This window comes from Colius striatus, chromosome 11, assembly GCF_028858725.1.
Source record: "Colius striatus isolate bColStr4 chromosome 11, bColStr4.1.hap1, whole genome shotgun sequence".
Taxonomy (NCBI): Eukaryota; Metazoa; Chordata; class Aves; order Coliiformes; family Coliidae; genus Colius; species Colius striatus.
In genome coordinates this window covers 610,566-632,789 of record NC_084769.1, presented here as the reverse complement: position 1 = coordinate 632,789, position 22,224 = coordinate 610,566, and the positions used below count along the sequence as shown (strand labels likewise).

At 42.7% G+C, this 22,224-nt stretch overlaps 1 protein-coding gene across 4 annotated transcripts in view; it reads left to right on the top strand.

Annotated features, from left to right (window-relative positions):
• Positions 1–2,248: 2,248 nt before the first annotated feature.
• The window catches only part of PKP4 (plakophilin 4), an 83,265-nt gene continuing 63,289 nt past the window's right edge, over positions 2,249–22,224 (top strand). For 3 of the 4 annotated variants that reach the window (XM_062004588.1, XM_062004589.1, XM_062004586.1), the window contains exon 1: positions 2,249–2,345. The gene's annotated coding sequence lies outside the window, so the exon portion shown is untranslated. Of the gene's footprint in view, positions 2,346–3,291; positions 3,372–22,224 lie in introns of those variants that run through there. The other variant, XM_062004587.1, reaches the window with a different exon arrangement.

Here is a 22,224-nt window from a genome sequence, read left to right as displayed (position 1 = left end):
ATTTCCCCTGTACAAACAGCTTCTCCTTTGTTCAATTAGCCTGCCATGAGCACTGCTCTTCCCCGGTTATTTTTTTTCCAAACCTTTGTAATTTCAGTACCTGCAAGAGATTTTCCCAAAAACAAGTAACACTAAAGATTTCCAAAAATAAAGGAAAAGCTAAACAAAGGCAACACCATTTTTGAGACTGATATTTATCATCATAATTCCACCAGTCCAAGGAATAATCATTCTGTGCCAATAATTCCCACTTTCTAGCCACAGTGCCCAAGAGCTTATATCACATGAGAAAAACTCAGTAATCTTGCAAATAGAGAAATAATCACTAACATTAAAGTTAGGGATGCTGGTTTTCTGCAAGGACTGTGAACACTTATGGAATACAAAAAAAACCCCAAACCAAAAACTACCATTTGGATGGTTCCATAATAGATAAAGTGAAGCAGAAAAACATATTAATGACTTGAAATACTGACGGAGCACAACAGTAACAAAACAGTCACCAAATACCTGTTAACTAAACTGCTCCTCTAGAAAAGCTGGAAAACAAACACAAATCATTTTAGGAGATCAGATTCTGGGCTGATAAGAAACCAGGAAGTTTCAGAAAGAAAGTATGCCGTTATAGTTTTATAAGATTTGCATCACAGAACCGCTGCTTTCCAAGTGATGCTGAGAATGAACAGATCACATTACTTTCAAGCCACATCCTGAAGACACTTACTAAAAAGAAACAGTACTTGTTTATTGCTGATCCTGAAATTGACACCTCTTTGACAAAGGCTACTATCAGTGAATGGAATAAGAAATCAACACAATCACTATAGCATGCAGCTCTTTGCATTGGAATGTTGAAATGAGATGCCTTTCCATAACATTGGGCTCAGTACAGTGATAGATGGGTGGGAACTAATGGCCTGGGATCCGCAGCAGTCAGATAATGTATCGGCTGCTCTGAGTGCCAAAACTAATTAAAAAAGCTACAACTGTCTGACTAATACCAGCTAGAATGAAATAGCTGTTCTTCACTGGAAGTCATATTTGCAAATCTGACAGAACCTCAAAATGTTATTTTTAATTCTTTGAACTTCTGTTGCGACAAAACAAACTGTCTCAACATCATTATGATATTAGTCAATGAAGTGGCAAGCGTCCTATCAACTGTGACAGCACTGGACCGAGAGCAAATGGTACCAATCAGAAAAGACAGAGAAACGCAGGGAGGATTTGTATTCAGAACGGTGACACGACTCAAAAAGAAGACTAAGCATTTCACACACACCCCTTTCACACCAAACCCTTGTTTTTACAGCGTTTTATACCATCTTCAGATACGTTGGCTTTTCTTGTCTCCATCTACAACTCTCTACACCGTAAACAGCCAGACCAGTACTGGAAGCTCCAAAACGCCGAGATTTTAAAACACGGCAGGAAATATTTACAAAGCGCCTTAACTTCACCCGTCAGGCTCCGAGCAGAGCTGAGGGCTGTGCGTCCTGCCGGGACGCCTGCATTGCCCATGCCGCAGGACGCGCCTTTCTGGTTCTCTACAGGCCTCAAGAAGCCACCGGAGAGCGCGAAGTGCAGCCAGCTCCCGCTCCTGCTCCCGCAGCCGTCCCTGAAGGCCGCCAAGGCCACCTTCGGCGGGGCAGGCGGCACTCCCAACGGCTGGCGGCCGAGACGACCCTCGCGGCGGGAGCCCCGCCAGCAGGGCCCGGCCGGTGGCGGGGGAACGGGGACCCCAGCAGCCGCCCCACGGCACGCGCGGACACCCCCTCAGCTGCCATTTTGCAACCGGTGGCTGCAGCCACCGGCGCTCCGCCCGCTCCCGCGCCGCGCGCGGACACTCACCGCACGGAGGCCAGCGGGATCCGCGGCGGCGCCGGGGGAGCCTCCCGGCGCTGAGGCCTCGCTCGGGGCCCAGCAGCCCTCTCCCGCCGCGGGACGGCCGCGTCCTCCCGCGCGCCGTTGCCAGGAGCGCCCCGTCCCGCCGCCGCTGCCCCGCCGCGCGGCGCACCGAGAGCACGGCGGCAGCTGCCACCGCGCTGCCTCACAGCATCGGTAACCATAGCAACCTCAAGTCAGGCCGCCATTGGCGGGTTTAACGCGAGGCAGCAGCCAATGGAGAGCCACCCTGTGCGGCGTGTGGCCAATGGGCGCGGGCGCAGGGCCGGGCCCTGGGTGACGTCGCGCGCGGGGCGGAGCGGGGCCAGGCGGAGCGGGCGGCGGGGCTGAGCGGCGCCGGTACCGCCACCGCCACCATGGAGACCCCGGGCTAGGGCCCGCCGCGGCCCGCCGGCGCGCTCAGCGGGGCCGGCCGCGCCGCCGCCGCCTCCCTCCGCACGGTGAGTGGCTGACGGCTGGGGGAGGTTGCGGCGCCGCGCGGGCGAGGCGGAGGAGCCCGCCGGGGGGCCGGGGCAGCAGGGCCGAGCAGCCGCCGCCTCCGGCGGCCGGCCCGCGGGGCCACCCGGGCTGGGCTCCTCCTGCGCGGGTGGATCTGCGGTGTGCCTTCCGCGGCTGCGGTGCCGCGCCGCCTCACGCCTGGCCGCTCCGCGCGGGCCCTGCGGGCGGAGGTGCTGCCGGCCGGCCCCTGCCCCGGGCTCCTGCGCTGGGCGCTCTGGCGGCGGCGGAACGCGGGAGCGGGCGGGAGCCGCGGGGGCAGGTGCGCGCGGGTCGGGCCGGGCTTGAGAGCCCGCGGCGAGGATCGCGGCCGGCCCCGCGGCAGCCGCGGGTCGGGAGCGCGGAGCTCGGAGCCGCCGTGTTCAGCCCGGCGCAGCCCGCCTCCCCGCCGGGCCCGCCGGCTCTCCGCGGGCCGAGCACGCGGTGGATGCGCGGCTGCGCGGGGCGATGCGCGGCTCTGCAGCCGGGAGCCGCGCCGAGCCGCAGCGGGCAGGGCCGCCCCGCCGGAGCGCGCAGCGCGCCGTACCGCGGCCGCAGCGCCGCGTAGCCGGGGGGCGGCGTGGCGGAAACTTTGGGAGATCGCGGGTGTCGGCAGGGCGGGCTGCGCGGGTGGCGGCACCGTGCCGGGCTCTGCCGGCAGCGCGGCGGGGCGGCCCCGGGCCGAGTGCCCGGCGAGCGGCGGGCCGCCGCGAACACGACGTTCCCGTGCCGGGCTGCCTGCGCCCCTCGTTCGGGGCCGACTCCCGTCGCCTTGTGCCTTGAACGTGGTTTAAACGTGGGAATTTTTTTGAACCTTTGAGTGATCGCTAAACAGCAGCCGAATAGCGGAAGCGGGCTGAGGACCCTCAGTCCCCACCCAGGGGGAGCACGACTACTGAAGCTAGTAACTTTTTGCAGATTGGTCCCCCTCTTAATAAAATGAAAGCGAGTAGGAAAGAAGTAGCTCAAATGCACGATTTGAGCGTATCCAGGTGAGTGCCGTGGCACGCGTGGGCATTTGCTGGCTGAAGGACTTTACCTGTCGTAATGAAGCAGGCTTTCCTGTGCCTCAGGCACTCTGCAGCGGCCTGACAAAAGGTGTAAGCCGATCTGTAGGTACGTGTTACTGAATGCAACTACCGTGTCTGAAGCTCGGACAGCTGGGAAATGAAGTCATGGAAGAATAAAATTAACGCTGACACTGTTTTTGCGAGAAATTATGCTTGTGTGATTGTAATTGGGTGTAGAAAGAGAACATAGTTTAGGCATTGAGTCCTCTCCGGTCCTTTTCCCTTCGCGTTTGACCAGAGGACTGGGTGTTTCTGAAGTGCTGGAGCTGTGGCCCTAGACCTTTGTGCTGCTTTTTTTTTTTTTTTTTAAACTAACCTTCTGCTCCGTGTTAATTTGACATTAGTCATTGCTTCAAGAGTCGACTGTTTGAAGGGAAAGGTGTGGTTAGACTTGCAGTAATGTTTCATTAACCAGCTTTTCAGTTTTTTCAGCATTCTCCGTTTTTGGTAACTTGGACTTTAGTGACTAGAAGACAAGGAGGATACCATTTTGTCCTTTAATATTTAACTGTTTTTTTGAAGTAAATGCCAAATAATATACTAAGATAAAAATATGAGGACCTGCTAAATATTCTACTTCAGTCTATGGAGATACATTAATTTAGTTTGGTGTTATCACATTTAAAGTGGGAGGAGTGTGTTTTGGGGGCAAAGGCTTATTGTTGATGCTGACATGCTGTACTGCCTCAGTTAAATATTACCATATTACATGCAGATGAATGTAGCCTGTCTTGGAAAGACAGATTGCAGTAACTTTCTCGGTTTGTTTAAATTGGATGTAAGGTCCTGTCTTCATACTGAAATAAGTTGCTATGAGGCTTTTTAGTCAAGGTAGAAGAGCTCATGGGCCTTTTCCATTAAAAGTGCTGGATATCTTCCTTTCATTTTGTCAGGTATTAAGGATAATCATAGTAATAATCATAGTAGTTCTGCTGTAAAACACAGCAAACTTCGTGAGAGTAGTTTTCTCTAAGAGAGGAGAATTTGTTCAGATTTTTCTTAACATGTTGACAATGACACACCCTTTGTTTGCTTTTTTAAATAATAATCTGGTATCCTTTTGTAATGAACAGATGAATTCAGTGACACAATGTAAACAGGGAAACTTACAGCAGCTTTATGTACTAGCAAAATACCATCTATAATGAATTTGTGGGTATTTTCTATGTTAAATGATAGAATGTGCTGTGTAAAAATAGAAATCTTGGTCTGTAAGCTGTCAGATGTTCAGTATAGGAAATCTTCATGCCTTTGCAGGGGAAGAAACTATCTGCATATTACAGAATCTTAAGGGTTGGCAGGGACCTTGAAAGATCATCTAGTCCAACCCCTCTGTCACAGCAGGGCCACCTAGAAATTAATAAATAAAGAAACATGAGTAAGAATGTTATGTGCATTTGCTTCACTTCATGTAGATTGCTTCAACACATTTATAAGAGATGTAAAGCTAAAGCAGTTCCAAAAGGTAGGACAGTACTCTGTGAGTACTGTCTTGATTTTGTTGGGTTTTTTTCTTAGCCGTGATGCTGAAAATGAGCACGTTCTGTAAGAGTTTATATGATTGATTATTTGATCTGCCTACTTTGGGGATCCCAATAAACTTAACAAAGTTGTTGTAAGTGTAATCAAGGATAACTTGGTTTGTTACAGAACATAGCTGTTGTTATGTGGTATAGCAAAGACCTCTGAAAGGCAAGCAGAACTTGTGATACTTGTCTGGAAAAAACTACGGATGAGCCTGTTGTCATACATATTTCATATTGCTCTCGTTGATTTTCTTAGCATTTTGAGTCAAATTGATGAGCCTAGGTTAAAATTGGAGTCCTCTACATGAGAAACTGCACTCCTTGTAAGCTATTTGCCACTTAGTTAACCAGAGCAGTCCCCATAAGCAGACAGGCTCTTACAAATAATACACCAACTTGGTGGTGGCAGGGAAACCCAGAGGGTGACCTGGGACCCTGCTTGGTAGGCAACCTGTTAGTGCCTTCCTTTCCCTGCGGGCTCAGCCCCAAGGAGTGCAAAGCAGTAGCTTCATTTGCCAGAATTTAGTGGGAAACAACTTGTAGGAGTTGGTGCAAAACGAAGGTGTTTTACCACCTAGTATAAAAATGAAGTTTATTTCTCCAGAGTAACTTGTGTTGATGTGGTTCAAAATTCTGGAGTTTTCAGCAGTTGTTAGGTTTGTGTGGGTTCGTTTGGTTTTTTTCTTCTGGTCAAAATCAAGGTGGCAAATTGTTGTGAACATGCCATGTACTGTCACTCCACAAGTAAACTGAACTGGTTCAAAATTTTCTGATTGGAGGGGGTGGTAGGGGGAATTAAGCTGGCATAGCTTTATGGACAAGTGAGCAGAAAACCACCTGAAATGAGTTTTGGGCATGGCTTGTAAATTTTGCTTGCCACTATTTCTGTCTTGATTGCAAATCTTGCTGACAATGGTGACTATGACGAGTAAATACTCAACAGCAGCTGAGCAGAGATGGAAAGCCCATAGAAACAGCCCTTTTCCCTGCCATCTGCACTCTGTTCCTACACCAGAACCACACCTGAGGAATGTTCAAAAGGAGCTGGAATACTGTCAGCACCAGGTTGTTCTCTGGGCATGATTGGTAGCTTTTCTCATTCCCAGCTGTTTCCTAAGGTCTCTGGTATGTCCTAGTTTGTTGGATAACTTTTTGTGTTATTTTTATCCAAACGAAATATTCATTTATTCTGCTCAGGGAGAGGTTGATGGGGAGAAGGAGAGATGTGTGAGGACAGCCAAAAACTGCCTCTGGTGACATCCCCAAAGCTTTGTTTGCATGGAATAAAATCACAGCTTCTTGTCAGTTAAAATCTTTGCAGCTGGCACCTATGTTCAGACCTTTGCTCCCTTCCCACTCACTGCCTCTTCACCTCTCTGCCCTTAGTACCTCACTCTTTTGTCTTCCAAGGCAAGGGGAGACACGTGCATTCCAGGAAGAAGGAACGACTCCTTCAGTTTCACAGTAGGTTAATATATGTATGTTTTAATACTGAAATCCTCAACACTGTCATTAAAATGAAAGGCTTATGGAGAAAGCTGAGTCGTGTCTTGCAGGGATTTAATTGCTCTCTGAGCTGCTAAAAGCAGAAAGGACGTGCCTTTCCAGTCTGGCTGCGCTCTGTGGAGGAGTGGGCATGTGTCACAGGGTCAAGGAGGTGACTCCAGCACAGGCTTGTCCTGCTTTCAGGATCGGCTCCATGAGTCAGCCCTCGCTTCCTGAAGAGCAGTGTATCCATGGCGGCTGGAAAAGCAGGACTCTGTGAACCAGCTCAGCCAGTTTGCTGCCTGCCTTGCCTCTCCTCCTCTTGAGTCAGCAGAGAATGGTGAATACAGATGCTTTGACTGAACTGAGATGGGGACAATTTCTATGGCTATCTTTAACTTTCTAGTCCTTTTAATTGCATCCCACTTTTACAGGTAACTGAAGACAATATCACTACCTAGAAACTTACCTGGTTTCTTACCTAGAAACTGAAGGCCAGTTAACTTCCTGTATAATGCCCTTTAAAAACCATTTTAACTATGCCTTTATTCTAGTGGAGAAAATAAACTCTTAATGATTACTTTGCTCAAGGGTGATAGGTCATTCTTTAAGGAATAATTAAGACTTCTTCCCCCACACCCCTATTTTTGCTTAAAAAAGACTTGTGTTCTAACTGAAATGTAGTGGGGTTTTGTGGCCCTTAAAGCAATATTATAGGTAATCTAATATTCTGATTGGTATTGTGATTAATTCATTATTAAAGAGAAAAAAGGAATCTATTGGAAGTCCTTTGAAGGTGTACAAGCTGAAACTTGCTTTCTACATCACAGCTCAATAGGGGGATTTTTAATGTATTTACTGTTTATGCAGCCGTGGGGTGGTAATTGTGGGCAATGAATAATATTTCCCTTTAGCTATTGGATCTGCAGAGCAGGTGGTTCATAGATACTGTGTAGGCTGTATAATTAGATACCCTTTATTGTTTGTTGAATTTGTAAATGGGACTTAGGAATGCTGGGTCCACGTTCTCTTATGACCGAGGTACATCTTGGAGCAGTAAGTGGGAAAGCTCTAGTGGCATTCGTTTGTCTGGACAGTACTTGTGCTAGCTGGCAGCTGGACTACATGCAGCAGGAGTGGCACTGGGCAGTGTTGGTTCAGTCCAGTAAATGTCCTGAGCTTAGCTGGAGCCATCTCCAGAGGCAGTAGGAGTGAGACAATGTCCTGGAAGGAGATGAACGAGCTGAAGTCAAGAAAGTAGAAGCAGTTTTTCTAGTGCCAGGCAGGGGAAGAAGCAGCAGAGATCTGGAGGAGCTGGGGTTTGTGATGCCACATGTTGCCTTTTCTCAGCTGAGGCTCGGATGTAAGGAGCAGGGAAGAAATGCTAGAAAAAATCTGGATTTCTATTTGTTTGCACGAATGTCAGGAACTTTTCTTCTCTTTGCCTTCTTAACCTGATGATGGTATACAGGAGGTGTGGAAAGCCTTTGACTATCACCTGTGCTGTCCTTTTAACTTTTTAAACAAATGCACCCAAAAGCATTTACATTACATGTACTCAAATAAAAAACATCTAATCTGTGTGTCAGTTTGCTTTCAGTGATTTTACTTACACCATCTCTGCTTAAACATAACGTGAACAGGAAACTTTCCGTTTTGTTACGCGTTTCTGTGCTCTTCCTGCCCAGAAAGGCAGCTCCAGGCGATGAGTCCTGAGCACTCCTAAAGGAAGTCCTTTCAATTAAAAAAACCTGTTCTTTGTTTTCTTTTATTGGCAGAATTTTCTGTTGATGTGTACCACCCGAACTGAGCATTTGTGCACTTGTTATCATGAAGGTAAACCTGATTGGTGAAAACTACTAAACTTGCAGTGGCTCCCATGAGCCTGTTAATGAGAGTAGGGGGGCTTATGAAAGCTCCCCAAGGTGTGTGTGCAGCTGGGTCAGGTGGCAGACTCCCCACTTGCATTCAGCTTCCAAGGGAAAACTCAAAGAAATATAAGCGCAGGATGCAAACGCCCAGATATTTCGTCCTGGATTGATTTGTGCATGCAATGCTAGTACCGATACACCTTACTTAGCATGCTGAAATTCACCAGCTCCACTTAGCATTAACTTGTACTTTGTTGTGGCAGCTTTTGTTATAATGCCAGTTAAGGAAAAATAAGAAAAATTAACTGATCTCCAAACCAATTTCAGACAAATGGTAACTCCTTAACTTCCATATCCGTGTGACATGCTTAAAAATGAAGTGTTTCATATTTTTAACAAAACCAAAACCAAGCTGATGTAATGTGATGGATTTCAAGGGCTCAGGACAACTGAAGTGCTGGGGTGTTAATTGGAGACATTCTGTGCACGGGTGTGCTTGTGTCACAGTTTGCTCATTGTCTTATGCAGGTTCCTTCTCAACTTTTGCATCTAAAGATAAATAGGGAGAGAAGTCTTAAATAGACTTAATATTTCCATCTGGTTTTCATTTAAAAATCCAACTTGCCAAATTTTGTTCTTAAGAAACAAGACGAGTACCAAAATGATAATATATCATGAAAGGAGATTTCATTTGTACTGTAATAGTGCCCAAACTCCAAACTGATGTGACTTTCTATGAAGTGGAGGGAAATCCATTCTACGTAGAGCTTACCAACACAGGCCAAACTTGGTCAGATAGTTGAAAGAAGTGGAGGAGAAAGTACCAAGGACGTGAGTTTTTGTAATACATACCTCTATCCAGGGTGCTTGTGATCCAGTAATAATGCTGAGTTGTTGGTCTGCATTATTTGATGCAGCCTTAATCGAGGACACACTAGCAGAATTCACCATCTGTTGCTGCTCTATATCCTTCATATCAAGTTTTGTCCTCGGAACTGATGTGATGAAAGTAATCAGTGCCATGTTCTAGCTGAAACAGGAAATATTGGCATGTGGGATGATTTATACAGTACATTACTTGTTTCTGGGAATGTTTTTGTTTCAAACAAGGTGAAAAAGACCTTGAACCCAGACATTTGAGATAGACACATCTCACAGATCTGAGCCTATTTGCTTTGTGCTATTTGGACTATCCAATCAAAAAAAATTACTAAGTGTTCTTCGTTTTGCCATAGTTCCTTAGCATAAATCACAGTAGCAGCATACACTGACATTTGTGAGGTTTCGCTAATTCAATACATTTTTTTTCTCGAAGACTCTTTAAAAATCATTGCTCAGAATTCTTTACAGAACAGAAGGACTGATAGGAAATCATACTGTGGTTCAAACACTTGACATTTTTTAAGGAAGTTCTGAATTTCTGGTTGAGACTGCTGCTTATTCTGGGATGCTTTTTTCTTCAGGCTGATGTAATCAATCTTCCAATACTGAGAGAGTTTTTTAGCAATGTTGTGGAACACAGAGTTTGTTTTTAACCAACATGGTAGGTTCACTAATTGAAGTGCTGACACTGAAATAGAAAATAAAACAAAAAATCCACCAATTACAAAAAACCCCACCCCAGAAACACTCAGTAACTTAAAATATGTTGTTGAAATAGCAAGGCAGACTGAATACAGGGATCAGATTTGTATGAGCTATTGAGTTTTATTTTCTCCAACTCTGAGTACTTGGAAAACAGCAGGGAGACCACTGTCCTTGAGACAGTTGCTCTTACACTTAATGGAGCCTGGAAATTTACTTGCACAGTGTAGGAAGATAATGCTTTTTACTAAACATAATGTATTTATTGATATTCATTATGACTAGATTTCTTTTTACTGTAATAGATGAAAAACAAGATACCTTAAATCACATATTACCTGCTTTTGAGAAGTGTATACTTCATCAGTTTAGTTTAGAAAGCTTTACTTGAATTTGAGCAAGTGCTGTTTTGGTGACATGGTTCGATGCAGTATTTTACAATATATTATTGTCTTTTATTACTATTATATTGATTTATTCTGTGGTATAAATGTTTATCGATCCATTTCAGAAGGACTGAAATTTGAAACATAAAAGGAAGATACAATCCGTCTTTGTTTTAGATAGCAAAGATAAGTTACTGTAATTTTTCCAGAGTTTTTCATTTTCCCCCTCATCTCGTAGCATCACAGGCAACACAACAAAAATATCTTGCTGTGGTAATATTGCTGAGAATTTTTGTTAGAGGAAGTTGAAAATAATGTGTAGCATTGCAGACCGTGTGATGTTATTTTTACGTGTTCAAATTGTATCCATTTCAGTAGGACCATTTGATTAAAAGATCGTTTGTTAGTTACTATTATTGGCCCTATGGGTACAGGTTAAGAACAGTTGATGGAAAAATATCAGGTTTGCAGACTAGTTAGTTTGTGTGGAAATTCACGTCAGGATGCATCAATACAAACAATAAAATAAACATATGTAGGGTCACCACTACAGACATTTCTCTAGGAGATTGATTGTAAATTGCAGGTTTGGTTGCTTTAAAGAACACCTGTGAGTCCTCAACTTCTTGGTATTAGGGCTTTTTTTCCTGGCATTTACTGAATAATATCTTTCTAAATTGTTTGTTCTCAAACTTGTGTGTTATGATTGAGTATTATGAAAACACAGTATCTTGCTATCCAGACACTTTCTGCATTTTCAAGCATAAACATTATCTTTCCCTTGTGAATGGAAGATGGGGTTAATGACACTTTAGAAGAGTGTCACTGCATGAAAACTTACAGCAGCACCTCCTTGTGTTGCAGTTGTGATCAGAATAGCAGCTCAGAAATATTTCCTCTTAAAGTCCAACAGTTGAAAGTGTTCTTGTATAGGTTTTTTTAGTACAAAGTGAAGAACTTACTGACCCTAACCAGATAACTTTTTCAATATGTCATACTTCTCATGGAGCTTAATAATTGGGTCTGTATGTTGCTAAGCAAATATTTTCCCCCCAAGTTCAATGACACACATAAGCAGGCAATCAGTGAAAGCATGTTATTGTTGTCTGTGTGGCAAACAACGACCTGCCTGTTTAGACTTTCTTTCAAAATATTTGATGTATCTGTCTCACTTCCAAACCTTTAGATGGGCAAACTTAAACATGTGGGAGGAAGGGGATATACTGCTGCCTGAACTCCTTTTCTACTCTTTCCCTAGGATCTCATGGAGATGGCTTTAGCTTCTCTCTCCTGACTCAAAGGTAGCCTGTAGCTGACTGAAATGAAGTACTTGTTATGGGGGTTGGACTAGACGATCTCTAAAGGTCCCTTCCAACCCTACCATTCTACGATTCTGTGTTGCACAGAGTTATCGCCACTCTCTACAACTATCTGAAAGCGGGTTGTAGTGAGGTGGGGGTTGGTCTCTTCTACCCAGTAATGGATGACAGGACAAGAGGAAATTACCTCAAGTTGCACCAGAGGAGGTTGAGTTTGGAGCTGAGGGAGAGCTTCTTCCCTGAGAGGGTTGTCAGCCCCTGTCCCAGGCTGCCCAGGGAGGTGGAGAAGTCCCCATCCCTGGAGATCTGCAAAGCCGTGGAGCTGAGGTGTTGAGGTCTGTGGGTTGGTGATGGCAATGGCACATGAGGGGAGGGGCTGGATTTGATGGTCTTAAAGGTCTTTCCCAATGAAAACAATTCTATGGTTCTAACTTTCTGCAGTATAGGATTTGTGTATAGGTTTGTATGTTGTCTTCAAATAGAATGATATGCAGATTTACTTGGATAGGGGACATTCAGCATCTCCCCCAAGTAAATTGTCATTTATCATTGTCTGTCTACAATTGTGTAGATTTTCTCCTTTGCTACATGTTTTGGATTGATTAGAGCAGCTATGGCCTTGACCACCTCACCTAGCTGTAAACTACAAGACAGGGTCAGATCCCCATTTAATGCCAGGGTGAATTTAAACCACATCATGAAGTTCCGCCATAAAACTTGCAGAAGGAAGTGCAGTGGCTTGGACTAATTGTTTTCCAGTGTCAAATTGTACCTTTAAATGTGGTGGAGCCTAAAGACGTGATTCTAAATATCCTGAGGATGTCTGGATGGCCTTGGCCTTGTTAGAGTGCTATGGGACAATGCTAAATGTAGTAATAGCTTTGATTATTAATAAGTTCAGATACTGAAGGAAAGCAAGCAAATCACCTTGATTTGACCTTAACATTTTCCAGTTACAAAGATTCCAGCAGGATGTGAATCAAAACAATACTGACTGTAAATACATCCCAGAAGAGCTGGCTGCTTTCTGCTGTTTTAACTGTGATGGAAGTAACTTGACTTCCTTTATGGTAGATGTGATGTTATTTGTATGAATAAGAGTAAATAAATATCTAAAAATAAATAATAACTTTTAAAATACCAGTGTGGTAGGAATTTGCCCTAAGGATCTTAACAGTGAAATTAAAACAGTGAAGAAAACAGCTACCAGTAAATATTTTTGTCAAATGATCCATTCAGAGTATTTCTTGTTCTTTTCCAAGATGCCCATTATACTGAGAAGCTTTCTCATTTATAGTTACAGATACAAATTTCTTTGTGGTCATTTACAATTTGGTCTTCCCTCTAATTTCTCCTTATCCTCATTTTTACTCCTAACCATTCACAGAAAACAATTCTCCTCAGTCTCTGTTTTGTAAGGTTTTCTGTCAAAAGGGAGGGCTTGGTCCCTTTATCATCATGACAGCCTTTGAGTTCAGTCAGACCAGCACAACCAGCTGCAAATGTGAGAAACAAGACCTGTACCAGGCACTGTGTTAGCTTGAATTTTGTTGTAATAGAAGCAACACTTCACAATCTCTGCTGGAAGCGCAGTTTTGATGTATTCTACTGTGGCCATGTCACAGGAGCAGCCAGTAAGTCCATATTCTTCTCATCAGTTTATTCTTTGTGGTTACCTTATTGCCCGTTACAGGAACTTTCATTGGTCACTATCTGGGTAAAAGGAGAGCAGCAAAAGTAATTCCTCAAGGTCTTGCTTAATAATGTACCTGCTTAATGCCCCAAGCCCTTTTTGCCTGCCAAAGCACCCTTAGATTTGGAAGACATTTGAAAGCTGGCTGTTTTGATGGTTTTGAACATGGTCAATCACAAGGAAATTCTGAATGGAGAAACTTCTTTTCAGATGAAGCTTAACACTACTTTTTTGTCTTCCCTTGAATATGCTAAGTACAGATTCATAATCATTTGAAAACAGAGGCTTTGTTTAGGTTATTCTGTCTTGGGAACCTGGAAGGGTATTACCTGACAGTGTTTTCTCTACAGAAGAATGTTTTTGTTAGCTGTGGAATGTCTTTGGTGTTTTAGCAAGTCTTGCTTGGCTTGATTGAAATTTTCGCATAATTCTGTTGTTGTTTGACTTGGAAAACAACAGTTCTCAAAATTCATGGACACTCCCCTTAGGGTGCTCTTTTTCACTTCTCTCTCTTAAAGTAGGTATACTTCTCAAGTCAGTAACTGTTGGCTTAGACATACACTGCATGCTTCTGTGTGTCATCCCTTCCCCTGCTTTGGATAGATACAGATGTGTTTGGTATCACTAGCATCAAACAACTCTCCTGTGCTCAACTGGTTGATTTCACTACACTGTTTTCTGTTTCATAAGAGTTATTCTTCTCAAATCAACAACTACAGTTACATGCTTGCCTACCTGAATTATCTTTCCATTTAAACTTTAAACCAGTCTGTAACAATGTGGTCCTTGGCTATTTCAGCAACTGGTATTTTTTTCTGTTTGTCTTTTAAGCTCAAGTTTGTTCAGTAAGCTTTTTGTTGGTTTAATTGCTCTTTCATCACCATATCCATTAAATGAATACCTGTGCCTCACCATTGTGATGATTATTCATACATCAATCGATGTCTAGAAAAGCTAGGTCTTACAGGACCAGGTTTACAGTGGCACTTGTTCCTAATAGAGATTCCACCCCAAAGTTTGAGACACCACAACTAACAACTGTCTATTGTCTGCTACTGGAGATTCACTAAAAAGTGTTAATGGTTATGCTGTAAGCTTTGTCCTTTTTGATAGGAAGGCACACCAGTTACAGATATCATACTATCCAGAGAGATGTCTTCCCTCTGAAGTTAAAAGCACGACTATTCCTATCTTTTTAATTTCCCTTTGGTCAATGGGTCTTAGAATTCACCGAAGGATTCAGTTTCGAACTGATGAATTGTAAGTCTCTTCTGTTAAGGAAGACTTGTTTAGAATTTGTAGCTTTGAGCATGCTGTACTCGGCATGGACACAAGTCTTTCCATCTTTTGCAAATAGGTCATCAGAGAGGTTAGATCATCAGTTCTTCAGAATTCGGCATGAAACCTTGAAGCTCGTATTGCTGTTCAGGTGAATAAAGTGTTTTTATTTAATGAAGACTAATCTGGGGATAATGAGTTCTACAGACTGAGACGTTTGTTGGTGACAGGTATAGAACAAGTAAGCAGCCTCGTGTCAGAGCTTTTGTCAGTTGTACTATGTTTTCCTTTGTTTAAACACTTTCTATTTCTAGTTCCTATTGAAGATAGGAGTGGTGATGACCTTGGGTTTGAAAGAATGTCAGACTGGCTTCTCTTGGATGAGGGCTGGCTCCCTGGTATCAGTCTCAGCTGTGGAGACAGGCCTGACCCCTGAAGCACAGGCGTGCCTGGCAGCATGGTGCGGAGCCCTCCTGCTGTCCCTGGCACTGGGAACACTGCAGCAACAGCCATCTGTGGGCAGGATAATCCTCCTGGGATGAAGTGAAGCTTGTCCTGGACCAGGTTATCATGCTTGTGTAGTTCTTCTGTGTCTGCATTTCACTGCACCAGACACAGATGCTTTCTTTGGTGGTGGCTGGCCTGCCTTGAATGCCAGCATTGCTCAGATCCCTGTGTGCTGTCCTGCTAGACTGAGGGCAGAAACTCTCCAGAACAGCATGAGAATGTTACTCTCATCAGTTCAGTTGCAAGTAAATGCTAGCTTTTATGACCATAAATGATGAGTTATGGGACTGCTGGCTTATTCCATGTATCTGATTTAAGTTATTGGGCATATCCTTCCTGTGGCTTGGCAAGAGGATGTTGACAAGCAGCAACAGCATTAAAACCAGATAAAAACAAGACCAGGTAGTATGTGAGTGTATGTGTGTGTGTTTACCTTGCCATGTTTGGGCGTGTTAGTCTGAACTCTGCATTAATAACCTCTCTGAAGTTTTTTAAAACATAAAAATGTTAACAGTGTTCATCAGAAGGTGTGTTGAGAGTTCTGGAAGTTAACCAGCAGTGTTACTGTAGAGAAACATTTTACAGACTCTAACCAGTGCAAGGAAGCAATGTCAGTGACATTTCATGTGAGGAAATAATTACATGCAGACATTTTGTATTAAGTTTTTATTGTGCTTTTTTTTTTTGACAAAACAAGTGGGATGTTCTACACTTCCTTCAAGTGAGAGAAGTGTGAGATATATATATTTTTAGTCTAATTTGCCCCTCCTGTGCTGGCCATGTTAACATTGACTCTGGTGTTTGCAGCTTTACCTGTCTGATCGTATGAGAACTGAACTAATAGAGCATTTACTGGGTAAAAAAGGAAAAAGTTAAACCCTCTGTAGAACTTCTTCTGTGCCTTTGTTGAAAAGCTCCATTTAAAATTTCTTAAAGAGGTGTGTCTCACAAATAAAGGCAAAAAATGCAATTGGATACATATCCTGTTAACGTCTGTAACTTATCCGGCTGACTGTGATACTGAAAAGATAACTAGTAACTTATTTAAAGCACCTTGGAGAAATGTTTCATTTTTAGATACCGTATATAATGAGTGTAACAAGTATTTTCAATTCCTGTGGTATAGCAATAAGCGTGTTGATTCCTCCCTTTCAAATAGATTTGGTTGTAGTACTTCATTCTGCTGAAGGGTGTTCAGGCTTTACTTGGCTCTGGGTGCTTTTCCTGACCGGTGCTCAGCTGCTTCCTCTTCCTTACTTCACAATGCTCACAAAGTTCAGTTCAGTATCAGCTATCTGAAATTGTATTTTTATAAAGCTTAAGTAAGGCATTCTAAAAGTGGAAAGATATGCCTCTAACTACAATTACTGTTTAAGCATTATATGAAATAGCAGTCTTGCAAGTTCTAGAGGTGCATTCTTTTCTGCTGTTGTCATCCGTGAGTGTATTTCCTGAGTTGTTATATTGACATTTTTCTGGACTTGCACAGTGCAAGCAAGAGCAGGCTTTCTCTATTTTGAAAGTGGAAATCCCCTAAAACAGTAATTGTCTTGGGCTTTTTAAGACTTAAAATTGTGTAACTTTTCAACTGCTTCATGTTACTGAGAAGATTTGCTTTTGATAGCTGTATTTTAAACCACTCGTTTTGAGCTTCATGTTGAAGCACAGTGAAAATTATAGGTTATGTTTGTAACTCTTGGTGGTAGAGTTGCTTAATTACATATATCAGCATTAATTGTCATTAATCCAAATCTGAACTGCAAACACTTATTTTTTTTCTATTATCTGTAGTTACGAACATATCTAAAAAATAAAGTTTGTTTGAGTTAGAAGCGGGGAAGAGCACCCTGGTATCCCATTTGAGGGAAACAGGAACACTTAAATAATTCATGTCACTGATATTGGCTCGTACCCAGGGAGAAGATAGCAGTAGCTTTTAGCTATTATGTTCGATTATTGTTTTGTCTTTCCCGCCATGACTTCAGTGTTCCGGCTGTTTTCACTTTTCCCCTTAGTCTCTGTTTTGTAGGCAACCCCAACATAAAATTTGTATGACTTCAGTTGCTCTCTGCTGACGCAGGGGAGTTGAACTAGATGTCAGGAGGTCTCTTCCAGCACCTAGCATTCTGTGTGACTTTTCAATTGATCCAGCTTGAAACTGGGTGCACGAAATTGGATATACTTCTTTAGCTAAGTAGACTGAAAGATTGTGCATTTCAGTGCTGTGAGAAATGGAAAATAAGCAGGTATGATAAATGGGGTACCTTTCTTCTTCTTTTTTTTTTTGTTACAGGCAAGTGTGCTCTGATTAGAGGCACCCCAACGTCATTTTGTTTTCAACAGAGCTGTTATCTTGCTAGTTGTCTTCTGTACTGCACTTGTTCCTGTTTTAGTGCACGACTTGGATCGTCTCTGTAGCCTGAGTGAACTTGAATATAGCCAAAGCAGGATTATGCACGTGGAGATGATACAAAGTCAGTAGGTGTCACCAGGATGGACAGACAAGCTTCAACCTTCAGTTAGGGTTGGTTTCAATAGCTTTTGAGCTTGGCATTTCTTTTTAGATTTTTCTGCAGTTCAGGATCTCCTAATGCTGGCCCTACCCCTGAATGATACATGCATTCCCTCTCCTGCCCTAGCCATCATCTACAAAATGCTGATGGTGGTGCTGGCTTTCATTCCTTATCCCAAGTAACCGTGTCTGGGCACGGTACCTGTGACGGAGCCCCTCTGAAGCCTTTGGATGCAAGTGAACTATTAACTACAGCTTTGATCACATCTTTGTAACAAGTTACACTAGTTATCTCTTCTCTCATATTTTGCCTGCTTGTTAGAAGTCCACTTGAGACAGGGAATTAAAAGATATAAATAAGAATAATGCTGTTGTGACCAGGATTTGAGATTCCTTTGAAACTTTGGATTTGAGCTTTTAAAATACATTTGAGTCATATTTTCAGGTTTTCCAGGAACTGAGGGAGGAAAGCTATCTAAATTGCATCTCCAGCTGGTAAACTTTGATGCAAAATATTGCCATCTCACAACAAAATTGTATGCCTGTGGCAGATTTTACAGGAAGAAATGTTTTTCACCAAGAGAAGAAAATCACACCTTAGCATCATCCTAGAGTGCTGCATAAAGATGCAGTACATGAACCCCACAGGAAGCCTGTGAATACTGGCCTGCCAGTTTCTTCTTGTTTTAATGGAGCATCAGTAAGAAACCTGAGCTGTTTGCCATCATTCAGTATTTGTTTCCCTTCTTGACCATTTCCACACTTAATCTTCATTCTTTCAGTATATAGTTTTATATCCATCTGAATTTTCTTATTGCTGTGTACTGATTTGTCTGCATTTTGCACTGTGGGCATCGATTTCAGAGTCTGGTGAAAATTATTGATGCTATTTAATGTACCATTGACCTGACATATTCCCCTTATGGCACTCCTGCAAAAAGTCTTTGTGCCTACCCAAACATTTTAACCTAAGTGTGTCTTATAGTTAGCTTCTGTCATCCCCCTCCTGCTATGAGAAGGCATGTGGTTCTCTTGGATGGGAATAGTTGATGCAGTTTTGTATTTACCAGTGTTGGTTCTTTCACCTGGATGTATGTTTCGTCTCAAGTTACTCATATGTCTTTGATCTCTAATGGTAATGTCACTTGTAAGTTTTGGTGCTACACAGCTCTTCATCTCTTTATTAAGTGTTAGCAGAAATACTAAATTCTCTACTCTATAGAGTTATGTGTAATCCTACTACCAGTGCTTGTAAGTTTTTAAGGGTAAACAAAGTCAAATATACCCCAGAAAAAAATAATACAAATGATACCCCTTATTTTGTGGAGATTGGGGAACTGATTGAAGTGTTAATATTTTTGGTCTCAAAAGATAGATGCTTGTCTAATTCATTTGGAGTTTGCCACTACATGCAACCTTTTGGTTTTTAGCTTCTAGTTGCACATCGGTAGAGCTCCATTTGCTTGAATATAGAAGTTTGCATGTAGAGCACTGTTGGCAAAAACGAAAGAGTTTTGCTGTGCAGCTCTGTTTCGAAGCAAACTGAAGAGTAAACTCAGTTTAATTTATAAAACTTCATTTTAGTAAAACTTTTTGGTAATCCATAGACATGTGTACTAGAGAAAAGTAATAATCCCAGTCTGTCCTTATGGTATACGAGAATTTGACATTTCCATACTAGTCAGTTGGCAGGGACAGCCATAGGTTGTACTAAAGAACTTATAAATGTTTCCCTAGTAAAAGCAGGAGTTTCAACATCATCAGTTTCTAAATTTTGTGAGAGCATAGTTAGATTTTTCTCCCTGCTAAACTCAATTTTTTTTTTTTTTAATGAAAGGCTGAGGGAGCTGGGGCTCTTCAGCTTGGAGGAGCCTGAGGGGTGACCTCATTCATATTTACAAATACATAAAGGGTGGGTGTGAGGAGGATGGAGCCAGACTCTTCTCAGTGATGGTCAGTGATAGGACAAAGGGCAATGGGGACAAGCTGGAACAGAAGAGGTTCCAAAGAGACACAAGGAATAATTTCTTCCCTGTTGAGGTGAGGGAGCACTGGCAGGGGCTGCCCAGATGGGCTGTGGAGCCTCCTTCTCTGGAGCTATTCTAACCCAGCTGGATGAGTTCCTGTGTGCCCTACTCTAGGTGGTGCTGCTCTGGCAGGGGGGTTGCACTGGGTGATCCTTCGAGATCCCTTCCAACCCTTGAGATTCTGTGATCTAAGCTGCTGCGCATTGGTCATTCGTTCCTGAACCACTGTTCTCTATGCAGATACAGAGGCTGCAGTGTCAGTAAAAACATGTGAATCTGTGTGGTAAGTGGAATCACACCACTGATCTAGTCTGGTTGTTCTGAAGAGTCAGGATGCATCAAGTGGTTGGTAGTGTTTAGTTCCAGAGCATCTCAGTGCTGTATGTCACAGCATGTCCCTCAGAAACATGCAGTGGCAAAGCAGGAGGATCTAGGAAGGCTGTAGCTCTTCATCTGACCATTTAAATAGCGGTTGTGGTTGTTAAACATTTTTTTCCCTAATGATTAAAATGATATCATTTTTTTCCCAATATCCTGTATGACAAAATAGGGAAGCATGCTTTTGTACATACAGACAAAATAAATCTGGTTTTATAGTGCTTTCAGATGAAATACATCTGTCTGCAGTTAGTGTGCCTTGTATTAAACAATAATATATAATGTGTCAGTAATAATTTTATAAGGCTAAGAGAAAATCTAAGTGGAAATTGAATAGCAGCTACAGCTATTTTTGTGCTTGGTAGTGTTGATACTTTTACTGATGTTCCTACCCATGGACGTTGGGTTAGAACTAGATGATCTTTGAGGTCCCTTCCAACCCAAACCATTCAATGCTTTGCTCGCAGTTATTCTCAGTTTAACTCCCGCTTCTTGTTTGTAGGAGTTTTTTGGGTGGGAGATTGAGAAGTGTCATGTGGAGCTCCTAGACTTGGCAAGCATTTGGCAGCAGCACCGCACAGCACACATGCACTGCTGTTACTCCCCGTTACAATTTTTAAGTTACGTTGTTCTGTGACATGAATTCTGAATTACTTGATACCTTAAGTTAATTGAGAGTATTCCAACACCAGACTAAGAATTTATTCTTCTATGAACAGTTGAATGAATAATGGATGAATGTCTTTGTCGCTTGACAGTGTTTGTAAAATCTAAAATCCTTCTGTGATGCTACATCTCTCTCCTCCCCCTCAGTCTGCACTAGGATGAGGCTGAACTTTATCCCCTGAGATAAATCTGTTGTTTGTTTGCTAGTCTGAAAAACTGGTTTTGAGCACTGTGCTCAGATGAGGTTGTTTCAAATGGTAGTGGATTCGGATATATTGACCAAACAGCAAAATGGACTTGAGGTGATCCAAAGGAAAGGTTCAGATTTGGGGTCTGCCGTTTGCCTTGTCTTTAAGGCACGGAGCCGTACTGACTTGAACTACTGAAAACTCTCCATATTGCCAGTTAGTTTGTGGTACCTCATACATCTGTGAAGCACAAACACTCTCCAGACATCTTTCAAATGGTAAAGATTCTCCCTTTTTTTTTAGGTGAGCTACAAATGGTGCCTAAGGCCTTAAAGGGTGAGACAGTAAATGCCTTTATTCAAAATGGTTGTCTTGCTATACCTGTCTGATTTCTGCTGGGGAATGTTTATTTTGAAAGCTATAAAAAATATTAATTTCATGAGCATGTTACAACTAGATATTTGCGGATGTCGGATCTTTCCTGCTCACTAGAGTGGAGTTTATGTAGCCGTTGGCCAAAAAAAAATGCAGTCTTTTGCTAGGAGCTGTAATGAAAATACATTAATCCAAAAGCTGGGGTAATAACTTTTAGCATTTTAAAGGTGACATCACACCAAATCCCTTTTGAACCCACATGGATTGAAATTTTTTGAGAGAGGAAAAACATATTTTGTAAATAAAAAGGCACGAGGAAGGTGCTAAATTTAGCATTGAGGTTGTTGAATTCACCTCCTGCATTGCTCAGGCAGCAGGTCAATTGCATGTCAGTTGCGGTACTGTGAGACTCAGTCTGCACAACTGGGCAGATGTCTTTTATCCTGTCTTTATGGAAGTCGGTTTCTTCCATGTTTTTCTCAGATAATATATTTACTTCCTTAAGTCCACATGAGCAAAATTTCTGCACTACTGATGTTCATAAATCCGACAGTGTTTGGCCTATAGTATGATATCTGAAGTATCTTGGCTTACTGTGTCAGGAAGTTTTAAAACCTGTTTTCCATGTAAACATTTGAGCTGTCTTTCAGATTAGCCATTTTTTAATTGCTTACTCCATCTTTGCAAGTCGATAAATTGTCATCTGCTGTCTTTTCATAGCTGGTAGACCTAATACAGAGTTAGTTCAGTCACTCGGTTGCACAAAGCTTGGGAATATGAATCACTGCCAGTTTGTAGGTGAGCAACACCTTGACCTTGTAGCAGCAGTATGGAACTAATGGGACCTACTCATACCCAGAACCGTACAGACATGTCTGAAGTAACCCAAATAATCAGCTACATTTCTATCTTGTTTTCATCTAAAGCCTGTAGAAACGTGGTAAGTCTTGTTTTGATTTTGACTTTCATGTATACTGTAA